Below are 13270 nucleotides of genomic sequence, written 5' to 3' on the forward strand. Positions count from 1 at the left end.
ATTCTTAGGTAACAACAGAATCTAAACACACTCAAGAGCACAAAGGTGTGAACAGTTCTGTGGTTTAAGAACCTGTCATAAATCTGACGCAGACTTTTTCTTAGAACTTTCTCAAGAACCAATTTAATAAAAAAACACTTAGGAAGATATTGGTGAATGAGGCCCAATATATATAAGCTCTGTTCTGATTGGCTACCATTTACTGCTCCTGATTCAAAAACAGTCCAGGCTAAAACACTGACATTTTGAAACTTTAAGAATATTCATACACTATATTAAACTCTTATATGAAAGATAATGACAGGTGCCTGTGGGGGTGGGGGGGGCAGAGCAGGGTGAGTAGCTGATAAGATTCACCTATGCCTTGTTTCTGCCAGCTTACTTACAGCCATCTCTTTTCTCAGTCGGTAGCAGAGCCCAGAGAAAGAAGGAGAGTAGTGGAGGCTCAAGAAAAGAAAAAGACTGAAAAGTCCCTCCAAACGTGCTCTTTAATTTTGTATGTCGGCTGGAAAGTTGAGCAATTTGTGTTGTGTTTAGAATAAAAGGAAAAGTCTGTGTCTCCACCACCTGCTCCCAGTGTTCTCTCTCCTCCCAGCTTAAAAGGTCCTCACAAAGATCCTCACAGTGCCCTTCATTTATAAGGATTTTAACAAGTTAGTTACAGAAGATTTTATAGTACTTTTTTTTTTTTTAAACTAATCCTCAAATATTCTCTCACATAAACTAATATATACACACCGTTGGGGGAAAGTCAGTGATGATGAACTGACCAAAGTCCTAAAAAATATGGGTTTTGGTGAAATGCTGGATCAGTTATGATGTAATTGATGTGACATATTAAAGCTCGACAGCGAGAGCACCTCAAACAGGTCGTGATGGGAGCAGAATGGTTATAGACGAATCTCTTTGGCACAGGGAACCACTCCATCTGTCTGCGTGAGGAGGGGAGTGGAGCTATCACATTTTTACTCACTAACGTCATGAGCAGAGACAGAGTGGAAGAAGAGAGAAAAGGAACAAGAGAGAGAAGAAGAAGCAAAATGAGAGATTTTTTAATATCAGACTGAATATTTTAAAGCAGAAGTTCAGCCAAAAATGTACAAATTCCATCTTACTCAAAATGTAATTGATCATCCAAGACATATTTGGTGTCTAAAGTTTGCTTCTTTAGTCTTGCACCGGAGCTACAAGGCTAATGTAGCTAACAAGTAATGCAAACTTCATGTTTGAATCATGCATTAACATCAAACCAGTGGTGGACAGATAAAAACATGTGATGTCAATAAATCTTGTGGCCAAAATTAAAAATGTATGACCAGAATAACAGAAACATGTTTACTGTATATACACTGTATTTACAATTAACAAGACAATGAGGTGTTGCTTTAAAAAGGAAACATTAATTTAAAATCTTTACATCAGTTGCAGTGACCGTGGTGGTCCCCCATGCCCAGCGGATCAGCCCTGACATCATCCAATACAGGCTGTCGTTAGGTACTGTTTAGCTCCTGTTGTGATGGCTTCTCAGCTATTTAGCACATTACTGCCCAGTATGTCGGCTTACAAGAGTCAATATCTCTCACTGAGTCACTGACTGACTGACTGATATCTATTGTTGCAATGCACATGTCAGAGCACTGTCTGAGACAGGCAGCAGGTGGCGCTACACAGTATAAAATTTCACTCTTACACCCTCTCAACACGATCAGTATAAGACTAACAAGTGACGGAGGAAAGCAGAAACACATTCACTGGAACACATCTTCTATGTGGGTCCTATGACAAAGAAAACAGTGAAAACAGGAAAACTACAACTTCAGCATATCTGACTTCAACTGGAATTTTTCCGTTATGTTGCTGTACAAGCGCTTATATTTAGACACAGTCATCAAGCAGTAGTACACGATTAATAAACTGACCATGACGTAAAGTGAAACGATATTGTTCCAATCACTATTTTTAGAAATACTACTCTGTAAAGTTACCTTTGTATTACAAATTGTATTACAGTTTGTGTTACAGCCAATGAAACATAAGCTGGCTCAGAAGGTATAATGCTAGCAGTCAGAGAATAACATGTTTGTGCTCTTATTTTGACACTCTCAAAAGAAACCATACGTTTTTCTGACTTTACACGATTCTGAGTAACTGTGGACGTGCGTGTGGGCACATGTGCAAATATAAATAATCAGAGTCAGATAGATATGGTACTATGCTAGTAATGCTAGTAATACTAATACTATGCTATTGCTCGTTCCTCGGACGAGATCTAAAATTTCTAGTGAGTTCTAAACTGACTTTGGCTGGATTACAGATGTGTTGCGGTTGCTGTTAAAATAAGAGTCCTGCATAATTGCACTGTTTAAATAAAGTAACTTGATTTACTTGTTATTCAAAGTTACTAAATATTTTACTTGTTATGATGATGATGGTGACTATTATTATTATTATTATTATTATTTTACAGTTGGTGGTGGTCCAGTACTCTGGAGTTTTGTTTTCTTTTAGGAACTTATTTCATAGAATTACATGCAAACTTCAGTCAAGCCAACAGCATCTTTGACCCCGGGCCACCACACTATCATGGTCTTCAAGGCAGGTGGCCACTCTGGCTGCATTATTTGTGGTTAAAAAGTTAAATGCTGTGGCCAGAGACAACAAGATGATCTGTAATATCTACTCTGCCTCAAACTGTGTTGAGTTTAATAATCTCAAATAGACTTGCTTATGTGGATTCTGTATGAAACACTGTTATCTATAAACCTGGACAAAATACGCACAAATTTCAGCCTTTATGATGGGTATTTCTCAGCTGTGATATGCTTTAACAACAATACCAAACATGTCTTGGCTATAAGCTTTGGCTGTAAGAAAATAAATTAGGATTGTTTTGACCAATATTGTGATTGCAATTTAAAAATGATCATTTTCTATAACTTTTTTCCTCACAAGGACCAGCAACAGGCCTGGATCATCCTACTGGTTTTATGGGCACATGCTATGGGGCTCAAGCCAGCCGGGGGCCCCCATGAGCAATTATGACAAAATTTACAGCTGTCTTGACTCATGATGGGAACTCTACTAGCAGCACATTTTTTTTTTTTAAATATTTGAAACTTGTTATTACGTTACAGCTGATGATAATCCTAATGCTTTCCATGTCATTCCTAAACAGCCCGTTTCATTTTGTCCATCAATCACTGCTCTCGTTTTTTTTTTAAGCAACAAGCTACAATTCCTGTGAATGTACTTTCAATTTGAAGCACCAAATATTCAAAAGATCTGCTTCTAAAAGTGAGACCTGATACCCCAGTGAGGTAAAGGACAACCATTCCCAAAGCCAAATAAAAAATAAAAATGCCACCATGAGTTGTAGAAAAAAGTTGCTCCGTTGTTGTCGGGAGTGATTCGTGAACTGTCTACTTCCACACATAATGTCATCAAAAGTAAGATATAAATGAAAAGAAAAAAAAGATCCATGCCAGCCGTGGCGGTATGCTTTAGCCTAGGGTCCTGGTTATGGTTTCAGTTTTAATTTTGCTGGGGTTTTTTGTCTTTACACTTATGTACATCTCAGCTGTCCGATTTTAATTTGTGTTCTTTACTAGATGTAATTTTTTTTTACCACTATAGGATGTTGGATTATGTAGCATGAAGGCTGCACTGCTGTCAGCAACAGGCTATATAACCATTTAGAAAATGTACCGCTTGGTATTATTTGGCAACTTGCTATTGTCTTTATGTAACCAGGGCAGGTGAACATAGTTTCTTCTACATTACAACAAATAAATGATTAATAATTTACCTTCATTAGGCTAAGATACTTAACAGAAATATTTCACTCAATAGGTTTATTTGTAGAACCACTTAGATAACCTACATTTAGTTTAAATGGTGTGAGGTGTAAATTTAGTAAGCTGGGTAAACTGTAAACTGAGTGTTTGCCACGCTAGTACTTCAACTCACTTTCTCACGGTCACAGCGCACTCAGGGGGGTATGGCTGGTGTGAGTCAGCTCCTGGGTTAACGGGCTGTGTGTTAAGAGCTGAAGGTGGGCCAGCACAGGTGACTGAGCTGTAGCTATGTGGCGGGATTCCTGAGCAGCATACAGAGATTAAGTGCTCTATCCGCCCCCACACACAAACCTAATACCCTCTCCAACCCCCCCTACACCACCCCTCCCTGTCCCCCTCTGATTCTGCTTCTCAAACATCCAAAGCAGGTCTCATCACAGGAGCTCCACAGGCCAGCTTATCATCTGGCACCACAGCACCTTCTGCAAAAGCCTTGAGTGCAGTACAAGCTTAAAATCCTAAGAGATTATAAAAAAGACCAGCTATCACTTTCTGACTAATTTTTGCAGATAATGATATACTGATACTATTCAGCATCACTTACTAAGGCTAATGTTAGATTTAATAAAGTTAATGGGACCATTCGTCATGAGAGCTGCTAATCTGTGCTAAAAGAATGTCTAACAAGCCAGACGTATCTTGTTTAATTGGACTGTTTCATTCCAAAGCACTTTTTCCGAAAGGAAATGGGATATTTATTTCATTTTTATAGATTTAAAGTGCTCTTTCACAATAACCCGAAGCACTCAGTAAAAAAACACACAAAATAGGATTAAAAAGCTTGGCAAACAAAGATTGGCAACAATGGCAGCACTAATTTTTGGGCATAATGACCTGGTATAATTATGGAACAAGTATACCTCTAAAAATATTTTTAAAACCAAAACGTAATATGACCAATCTCACAGGCGAGTCAGTATCACAGTATACTGGTATACACAATAGACTTCACCCAGCCTTACCAGCTCTTGATTCAGACAGATAAAATCAGCCGATTTTAAGATTTCATTGTTTATCATTATCCAAACAAAATCTGCCAAGATAAGTTGACAGTTTAAAATAGTTTAATGTCCTAGTGATCTGCTTCACTTTTGACCATATAAAACTATATTATCCAGTATTTATGGTTAACTCCTTAAAATCAATATCTGTGACAAAATTTTTGTACAGGTTGGGCCTTAATCAGGAAGCAAAGAAATTAGAGTCTGATGTCCGATAATATCGGACAGAATAAGATGTCTGATGATATCAGAATCATATCTGTATTAGCAAACAACAGCTTTAAAAAAAATGTTTATACTTGACCAACATTTCAAACCAATTTTCAGTGATGTATTTATTGTACTCTAGATTGTTTAGGTGATGTCAGGATACTATTACGGATGGGCATTTGTGACTAAATGCCTCAAGATTTTGAATATTAAGTGTGACTACTTAATATTTAAAATCTTGAGGAATTATTCAAAAAATCTTAAAGTAATATTCAAAAATAGGAGAGTCTAGCACACTGGACGTGTCAGAAGACAGTGAACAGACCACTCAGCATTTTACTGTTATTGTACTGTCCTGCTCTGTGATGGACCAGCGACCTGTCCAGGATGTTTGCTGCCTTCCTCCCAATGAGCGCTGGGACAGGCTCCAGCACCCCCTGCGACCCAAGAGGATAAGCAGCTTACATGAGGAGTGAGTGAGTGTACTGTATTAAATCTAGACCACAAATCCACAGTGGGTGGCTTAAAACATACACAGAGAAAAGTGTCTTAGACTAGCTACACTGTATATGACCTCACGCCTTTTAGCTCCAAAGCAGCAAGTTAGCTAATAAATTCACTAAATAGTGGTGAAAGTTTAACTCCATTAAATCTATATTAGTAAAGTGGAGCATGAGTTTAATGTTTATTTGCATTTCTCTGTGATGTGCTACAGCTGCTACCCAGCACCAGAGACCCTCTGGCAGTGCAGCGCAGAGCTCCACCTCCAGCGTGCTGTAGTCTTTAGCCGGCTGCAGTAGTCATTCTATGCTTCATTCTTTGGGCTAAACAAACTCTGACCAAAAAGACACAGGCTCTTCACTGCCCTCTGGTGGAGTATAGAGGTCAGACATCTCAATTGCTTCAAATGGCCTTAATCTGCAAACTACTGTCAGCATAGACTCGGTCCGATTGTAAATCGCACCCATAATGAGGGTAGAACTTGTACAATGTGAAATGTAACCCTGGCTTAAGCTACAACAGCCTCCCCACTCTCTTTGCAAGGGCAGGCTTTTAACCTCTCCATTCCGACACTGTGGGCAAACACAAGATCAGCCCCCCAACAACACTCCTACTCTCCCACACTATTAGCAGCAGTAAGAAAGGAAAGTGTGACAAGAGGGAGAAATGAGGGAAATAACCGTCAACCTGGCCTGAGGGGTTTGAGTAAACCAGAGGGCATCTCAGCTGACCTCTCTTGACCTTCGCTGACATGGCAGCCCACCCCTGGGACGCGTTTTGGAGAGGGGTCACGGCCAAGCTGATACACACTTCACACTTTGCACAAAGGAAGCACTTAAGGGAGGCATTCTGATACTGACAGAAAGCTGGTGGACGTCCCAGCTTCAGGGGGTGTTTGACTCCCTCCACGGTTAGGAGTTTGTGTGCAGTCGCTCTCAGGAGTCAAGGGCTGATGGGGAATGGTGACCTTTGACCTGCGGGGCACGTAAAAGCACTTACGGTCTGTCTAGGTTGGGCTCTGTGACATTGTACAGGGTCGTGGTCAGTTCTCAGGAGCAGGGTCAGGATCTTAGCTTTAACCCATAGACTGGTAACTTTATGAGACAATTCTACAGGAGGGAATTTTATGCCAACAAACAGCCGATATAAACAGAATTAACAATTTTTTTCCATTTTGTCTAATCGTAATAGGAAGCTTATGTTATTTGGTGCAAGAACTGAAACGTTAAAATGTTTGTTTTGCTTGGAGCAACTGACTGATTATTTATTTCTTTTCTCAATAAGTCAATTAATGTAATGTAATTGTTAACTGATGTTAACTGATAATTATTTGTCCTAAAACAGAGATAGAGAATAACCTGTGGACTTATCATGAATGCCTATGAGTATTTATGTACCAATTTATACACGCAGACACATAATCAAAATTTATTTTGAGCCACTTTTAGAATGTAATGAATGTAACGAATTTAGATAAGAAAATACAAAAGGGACTTAACTTATATGTTATTTCCTGTAATTAAATTCACAAAACAACTGTATTGTTCTCCTAGGAATCAATGTGAAGGAGCATAAAATATATATATCGCTGTTGTTGGACCAAAAGCTTGTATCTATCTATCTATCTATCTATCTATATATATATATATATATTATATATATATATACACACACACACACACACACACACATACACATCCTTTATCCTGTCCAATTTTACCGAATTTAATTTGTCTTCCACATTAAATGTGATTTAAAGTGAGTAAGCAACTAAAACATGCTTCATACCATTACTGACCAGTTCCACTGAAACTGTACTGACACGCCTCAAAAACCTTCAAAATGACCACGTCTTTCCACATACAGATCCCACATCTTCACCACTTTTTCACACCACGGTGTCTGAAGAAGTCAACAAAGATCTGATTGCTGTTTGCAAAGTGGTCGGAACATGAGATGAAGGAGTTCATTTCTGGATCTCTTGAATTAGCGGAAGTGAAATTTAATCGAGCCCATCCTGCTGCCAGGAGTCGCAGTACAGTAGAGCAAGTACACTTGCCTTAACATTTGAGATAAAGATCAAGAGCCATTAGAGGCAGCTTGTTGAGAGAAGTGCCTGAAGGCAATACTCGCTGTGTGTTCGCAAATGGATGAACGGAGTGTGTGTACGTCTTTGTTTTTAAACATTTTCAGGACTTTGTCAGGAAAACTGAGAAAAGCCTACAATGTGAGGACAAACAAAATGGTCCTGATGGTTTTTAGCAAAACTCCATGTTTCATTTTTTATTGCTCTTTCTCTTTTTTTAAATGGACAGAGCAAAAGCGTTTTTGGCTCCTGATGTAAAGATTAGGTTTGGATTCAGGATCAAGCTTAGAAAATTCTTATTATACAGATGTACTTACATTAAACGTCTGTCATATCAAAACCTTGTGACTACAAATACAAATAAGATTAATACAATAAGCAGTGACTTTACACAAGTCAATATGCTTGTTTAATCATTTCCAAGCTTCAGCTTGTGGCAGCCGAGTATTAACTGTAGTTAATCCATGTGACGGCCAGGGCCGTCCAGGAGATATCTGGAACCAAACTTTGTTCTAAAGTTTAGCTTATAAGCCGATCCTTTTTCAGAATAATCTTTTCAGAGCTAACTACCTTCAGAATAATTCTTACAGTTTTGTACTGTTTTTATGTTTACTTGTATTTATGTGGTGCTTTTACAGGCATAAACACACTGCTGATATATATGTGCTTAAACAATGTACTGAGGTGTCTTTTGCACAGTACTGTATATGCATGAATCCAAAATGATTTGGACACTAAGTGTCACACTAAGGGGAGCATTTTAATGATGGTGGAGTGGGGGGTAGTGGGGGGGGGGCTTACTCAAAACTTAAAAATGAACAGTGCGACTCGTGAGCGCACTTTATTCACAGCACCAATTGTGGCTTACATGAACACCAGCCAGTAACTGTGCATTACAATGTGCAGAAGTGTGTTCTCTGTAAAGGATATAGTAACTTATTTTCACTTAAAAAATCAACAAAACAACATTTGACCCGCAAACTTTTACAATTGCATGCGTGGGACTGAGTCTGCCATAGGTAGGCTTTGCAAAATCACAGTTATCTTTGAACAGAACAATAAAAATAACAAAAAAAGCAGCAGCAGCAGCCAACAGAAGACAAGCCAAACAAATGACTTCTAATTGTAATGCATCTCTCTGCTTTAATACCACTTCTAGTAAGTGAGTGCACATTAAACAGCGGGAGCCGCAGCCAAGTTCTAATGGCTCAGCCGGTTGCACTGCCCTGGTGGATGACATTTTGGGGTCAGGTGAAACCTTAGATGAAGGCGTTGGAGTGAAAGGTCTGTGTGTTAAGCGCTGGCCAGGTTTGGCATCTCTTTAACCTAATAACGCATTTACTTTGGATCGTGTTCAGCGAGTGCCTTATCCCCCGCTACAGCTGGGAGCGCTGCTTTGGCCTGCCCAGGATCAGCTCTGAACAGGGAAAAAGAGTGCGGTCTGAGTCACTGGTCTATGACAGTTTTTGTTGTTTGGGCTCTGTACTCCAGCACACTGAATTAGGAATGAAAATATAACTATGCAGTTAAAGTGCAGAATGTTAGCATATTTACATCTGCACAGGGTGCACCATAAGGATGTCACAATACGCAATATAATAACCATTTTATCATATACAACAAGCAGGCATAACATTATGACCACCTTCTTGTTTCTACGCTCATTGTCCATTTTATCAGCTCCCCTTACTATATAGGTGCACTTTGTAGTTCTACAGTTACAGACTGTAGTCCATCTGTTTCTCTGCATACTTTGTTAGCCCCCTTTTACCCTGTTCTTCAGTGGTCAGGACCTCCATGGACCCTCACAGAGCAGGTACTATTTGGGTGGTGGGTCATTCTCAGCACTGCAGTGACACTGACGTCATGGTTGTGTGTTAGTGTGTGTTGTGCTGGTACGAGTGGATCAGACAGCAGTGCTGCTGGAGTTTTTAAACACTGTGTCCACTCACTGTCCACTATATTAGACACTCCTACCTTGTTGGTCCACCTTGTAGATGTAAAGTCAGAGACGATAGCTCATCTGCTGCTGCACAGTTTGTGTTGGTCATCCTCTAGTCCTTCATCAGTGGTCACAGGACGCTGCCCACAGGACGCTGTTGGCTGGATATTTTTGGTTGGTGGACTATTCTCAGTCCAGCAGTGACAATGAGGTGTTTAAAAACTCCAGCAGCACTGCTGTGTCTGATCCACTCAGACCAGCGCAACACACACTAACACATCACCACTACATCTGTGTTACCGCAGTGCTGAGAATGATCCACCAACCAAATAGTACCTGCTCTGTGAGGGTCCATGGGGGTCCTGGCCACTGAAGAACAGGGTAAAAGGGGGCTAACAAAGTATACAGAGAAACAGATGGACTACAGTCTGTAACTGTAGAACTACAAAGTCCACCTATATAGTAAGTGGAGCTGATAAAATGGACAATGAGTGTAGAAACAAGGAGGTGGTCATAATGTTATGCCTGATCAGTGTATATAACCGTCATGTCAATATGTCACAGGTTGTGAATCAAATACACTTGGATTTCATGCTATAAAATGCGTAATAATACAAATGGTTTCCATCATACTGGTAGATCGACCAACTATTTCTTTGAATTTTCCATTCCACCTTAAGTGGAGCAGTTACATGTTACTGCTGTTTCATTTAAGGTGGAACAGAAAATTTTAATAAGAAGCTGGCAGATAAGAAGCCAACTTCAGTCTTGCGGAGAAAACATGAGCCTCAGCAGCAACAGAACACAGCGCCCCCTTTAGGGCTTACAGCTCACTTCATTAATGAGTACATGAGGTGCAATGAAGCCCTCGTTTGACTTCCAGCAAGTCCGGGACACCAAATGGCCTTTGACTCTCTTGGAAAGAGCGTTTTGACTGAGTAGCTGCCTGTGTTAAACGCGCCGGCTTTGATTCTGGAGTTCGCTCGCTGGAAGCAAAGCACAAGGCTCATCCATTAGTAAGAAATCCATCACGGGCTCTCTACTGCCCTTCCTGCAAGCGCCGGCCTGCACTCGGCTTTATCTTCCTTTGACAAGTGCAAGTGGTCTGAGGCTTTGTACTTCACTCACCCCCTCCCCATCCCATGGTTTAGGACGGTAGAGGCCAGGGTAACAGCTCTCGCCGGGAGCTAATGGGTGCCAAACACTTATCTCCTCCATCTCAGGTGGATATCATCTCAGCAGATTGATACAAATTTTAATTTTAAACAATTGAAGAAGTTTTAAAGGTGGGGAAGTGACATAGACAGATAGCAATGAAGCCCATTTTCAGGAGCTAGCAAGCTTAATGTCTGCAGTGTATAACTGCTTTGAAGGTGAAAATAAAAAAAACAGCTAATCGCATTATATGCAACACTTGTGGTTGAGTTAAGCTGGCTGACATTCATCAAAATACAATCTCTTACTATCCAATAACTAATAACTACAATGAAATATTCAGTAACTACTATATTATTTAGTATCTATGAAGAATGATCTACTAAGTACTATCTGTTAATCTGTTACGCAGTTGTGAAAGTGAGGAACTGAAGGATGGGTCCTAACCATACATTTCTATCAGCAGGCAACAAAGTTAGAGGAATCCAGTTATTTCTTACAGGAGTATGCATTTTGTAGCTGCGATTTAGTGGAAAGCGATGTGGCATCAAAGCAACAGGACAAATGTGTTCTGTGGAGTGATTAATCATGTTTCTCTCTCTGGCAGTCTGATGGACGAATGCCAGGAGAACATTACCTGCCTGACTGCACTGTGCCAACTGTAAAGTTTGGTGGAGGAGGGATAATGCTATGGGGTTGTTTTTCAGAGGCCCCTTAGTTCCAGTGAGGGAAATCCTAATGCTTCAGCAGAACAAGACGGTTTGGACAACTGCATACTTCCAACTTTGTGGGAACAGTTCAGGGAAGAACCTTTTCTGCTCCAGCATGACTGAGCCCCAGCGCTCAAAGCAAAGTCCATAAAGGCATGGTTGGGTGAGTTTGGTGTGGAAGAACTTGACTGGCCTTCACAGAGCCCTGAACTCAACCTCATCAAACACTTTTGGAATTACCTAGAATGGAGATCGTAAGCCAGGCCCTCTCATCCAACATCAGTGTCTGACCTCACAAATGCTCTTCTGGATTCTGGAATGTGCAGAAATTCCCACAGATACTCTCCAAAATCTTGTAGAAAGCTTCCCAGAAGAGTGGAAGCTGTTATAGCTGCAAAGGGGGACCAACTCCATATTAATGCCTATGGATTTAGAATGGGATGTCATTAAAACCGCTGTAGGTGTAATGTGTAGGTGTCCCAATTCTTTTGTCCATAAGTACATTTACCATCAACATTACATATAAAAACTCAAAAGACATGTGTAGGTTCACTGGTGGTATTGGATAGTAAATAAAATGGCTATATTTGTAGACACTTTGTCAGTGGGTTTCTATCACCACCGCTGTAAAGAAAGCCGAGTCAGCTTGTTTCTCTGCAATGAACCGTTTCACGTCATACCATCTCAAAGACAGAACAACAGAACATCCCGGTAGATTTGACTGCACATTAAGAGGATAACACCACGTCTATTGTGTGGTGAGAAAGCGGGCTCATCAGCTATTAAATGAATCACCTAGTCCTTTCTTTCAAAACAACCATGCTCCTCTGACATCATCACTCTCGGTGATAATGCTGAAGAAACAGCAACCTTTAACCTGCAACTTTGATCAAAGGGGCTAGGCAGACTTCCTGTCTCTCTCTCCCACTCTTTCTCTCTCTCTGTATGTGCCCTGGCTCGTTTAGATTTCGAGTCCTGCCTAAGGTCATCATGTGCACTCACACACATACACACACAGAGCATGTAACGTGCTAATCTGTCTCCTAGTGGCTAGCCTTTGATCTGTCAGATCTATTACACTGCTGATAATAAGCATTCACGAGTGTCTTTCTCTGGCCACTCACAGAAAACAAATGGAAGAGGAGATAAAGAGGGAGAGATGACATTTGGCAAAAGAGAGCAGCCTCTAGTGTATCAGCCCCCCGGTCCATCTCTGTCCACTTCTATCAGGACACCACTGAGTGACACAACACAGCCCCGCCATGTGCACCTGTTTTACTTGGATCATACCATCTTTCCCAGCCTGTGACAGCAACTGGCCACATTAGGGGGGGGTTCACACTAGACACGTTTTCACAGACCGATGTGCCTTGATTTTATGGGAGATGCTGTTTTTGCGTGTTGGGCACTTCGCCTTTTATGCACCTGAGTGCCTGTATTTTGTGCAAAAACCTGAGATGAAGTTCAACTCAATTTGTTCAAATGGCCTGCATTAGCTGGGCCTTCAGGGACAGGTCTAATGGAGGAGGGACTAGTGATTCCAGTTCTCCAGTTCTCCCTGTTCATACACAATAGCTAGTAATGGCTAACTGGAGAGCTAAAACTAGCTAAACTACTTGCTTGTTAATTATAGATAAGATAACAAAACATAAAACACTCACCTGAAATCTCAAATGCCAACCTGACAAGATGACCACTACTACCGCATTGGGCGGTATAACAGTAAAAAGGTATTCAGCAATATTTCATAATGAAGTCAGTATTTGAAAACTATTACTTCACTTTAAAATAATGACATGGCAAATTTCGAT

The 13270-nt window shown here is 40.5% G+C and overlaps 1 protein-coding gene across 1 annotated transcript in view; it reads right to left on the minus strand.

Moving 5' to 3' along the window:
* bbs9 (Bardet-Biedl syndrome 9) overlaps window positions 1-13270 on the minus strand; it is a 230088-nt gene that overhangs the window by 164668 nt on the left and 52150 nt on the right. The window lies entirely within an intron of this gene.

The sequence above is a fragment of the Colossoma macropomum genome, unplaced genomic scaffold (assembly GCF_904425465.1).
Source record: "Colossoma macropomum unplaced genomic scaffold, Colossoma_macropomum, whole genome shotgun sequence".
In the NCBI taxonomy this organism is placed as follows: domain Eukaryota; kingdom Metazoa; phylum Chordata; class Actinopteri; order Characiformes; family Serrasalmidae; genus Colossoma; species Colossoma macropomum.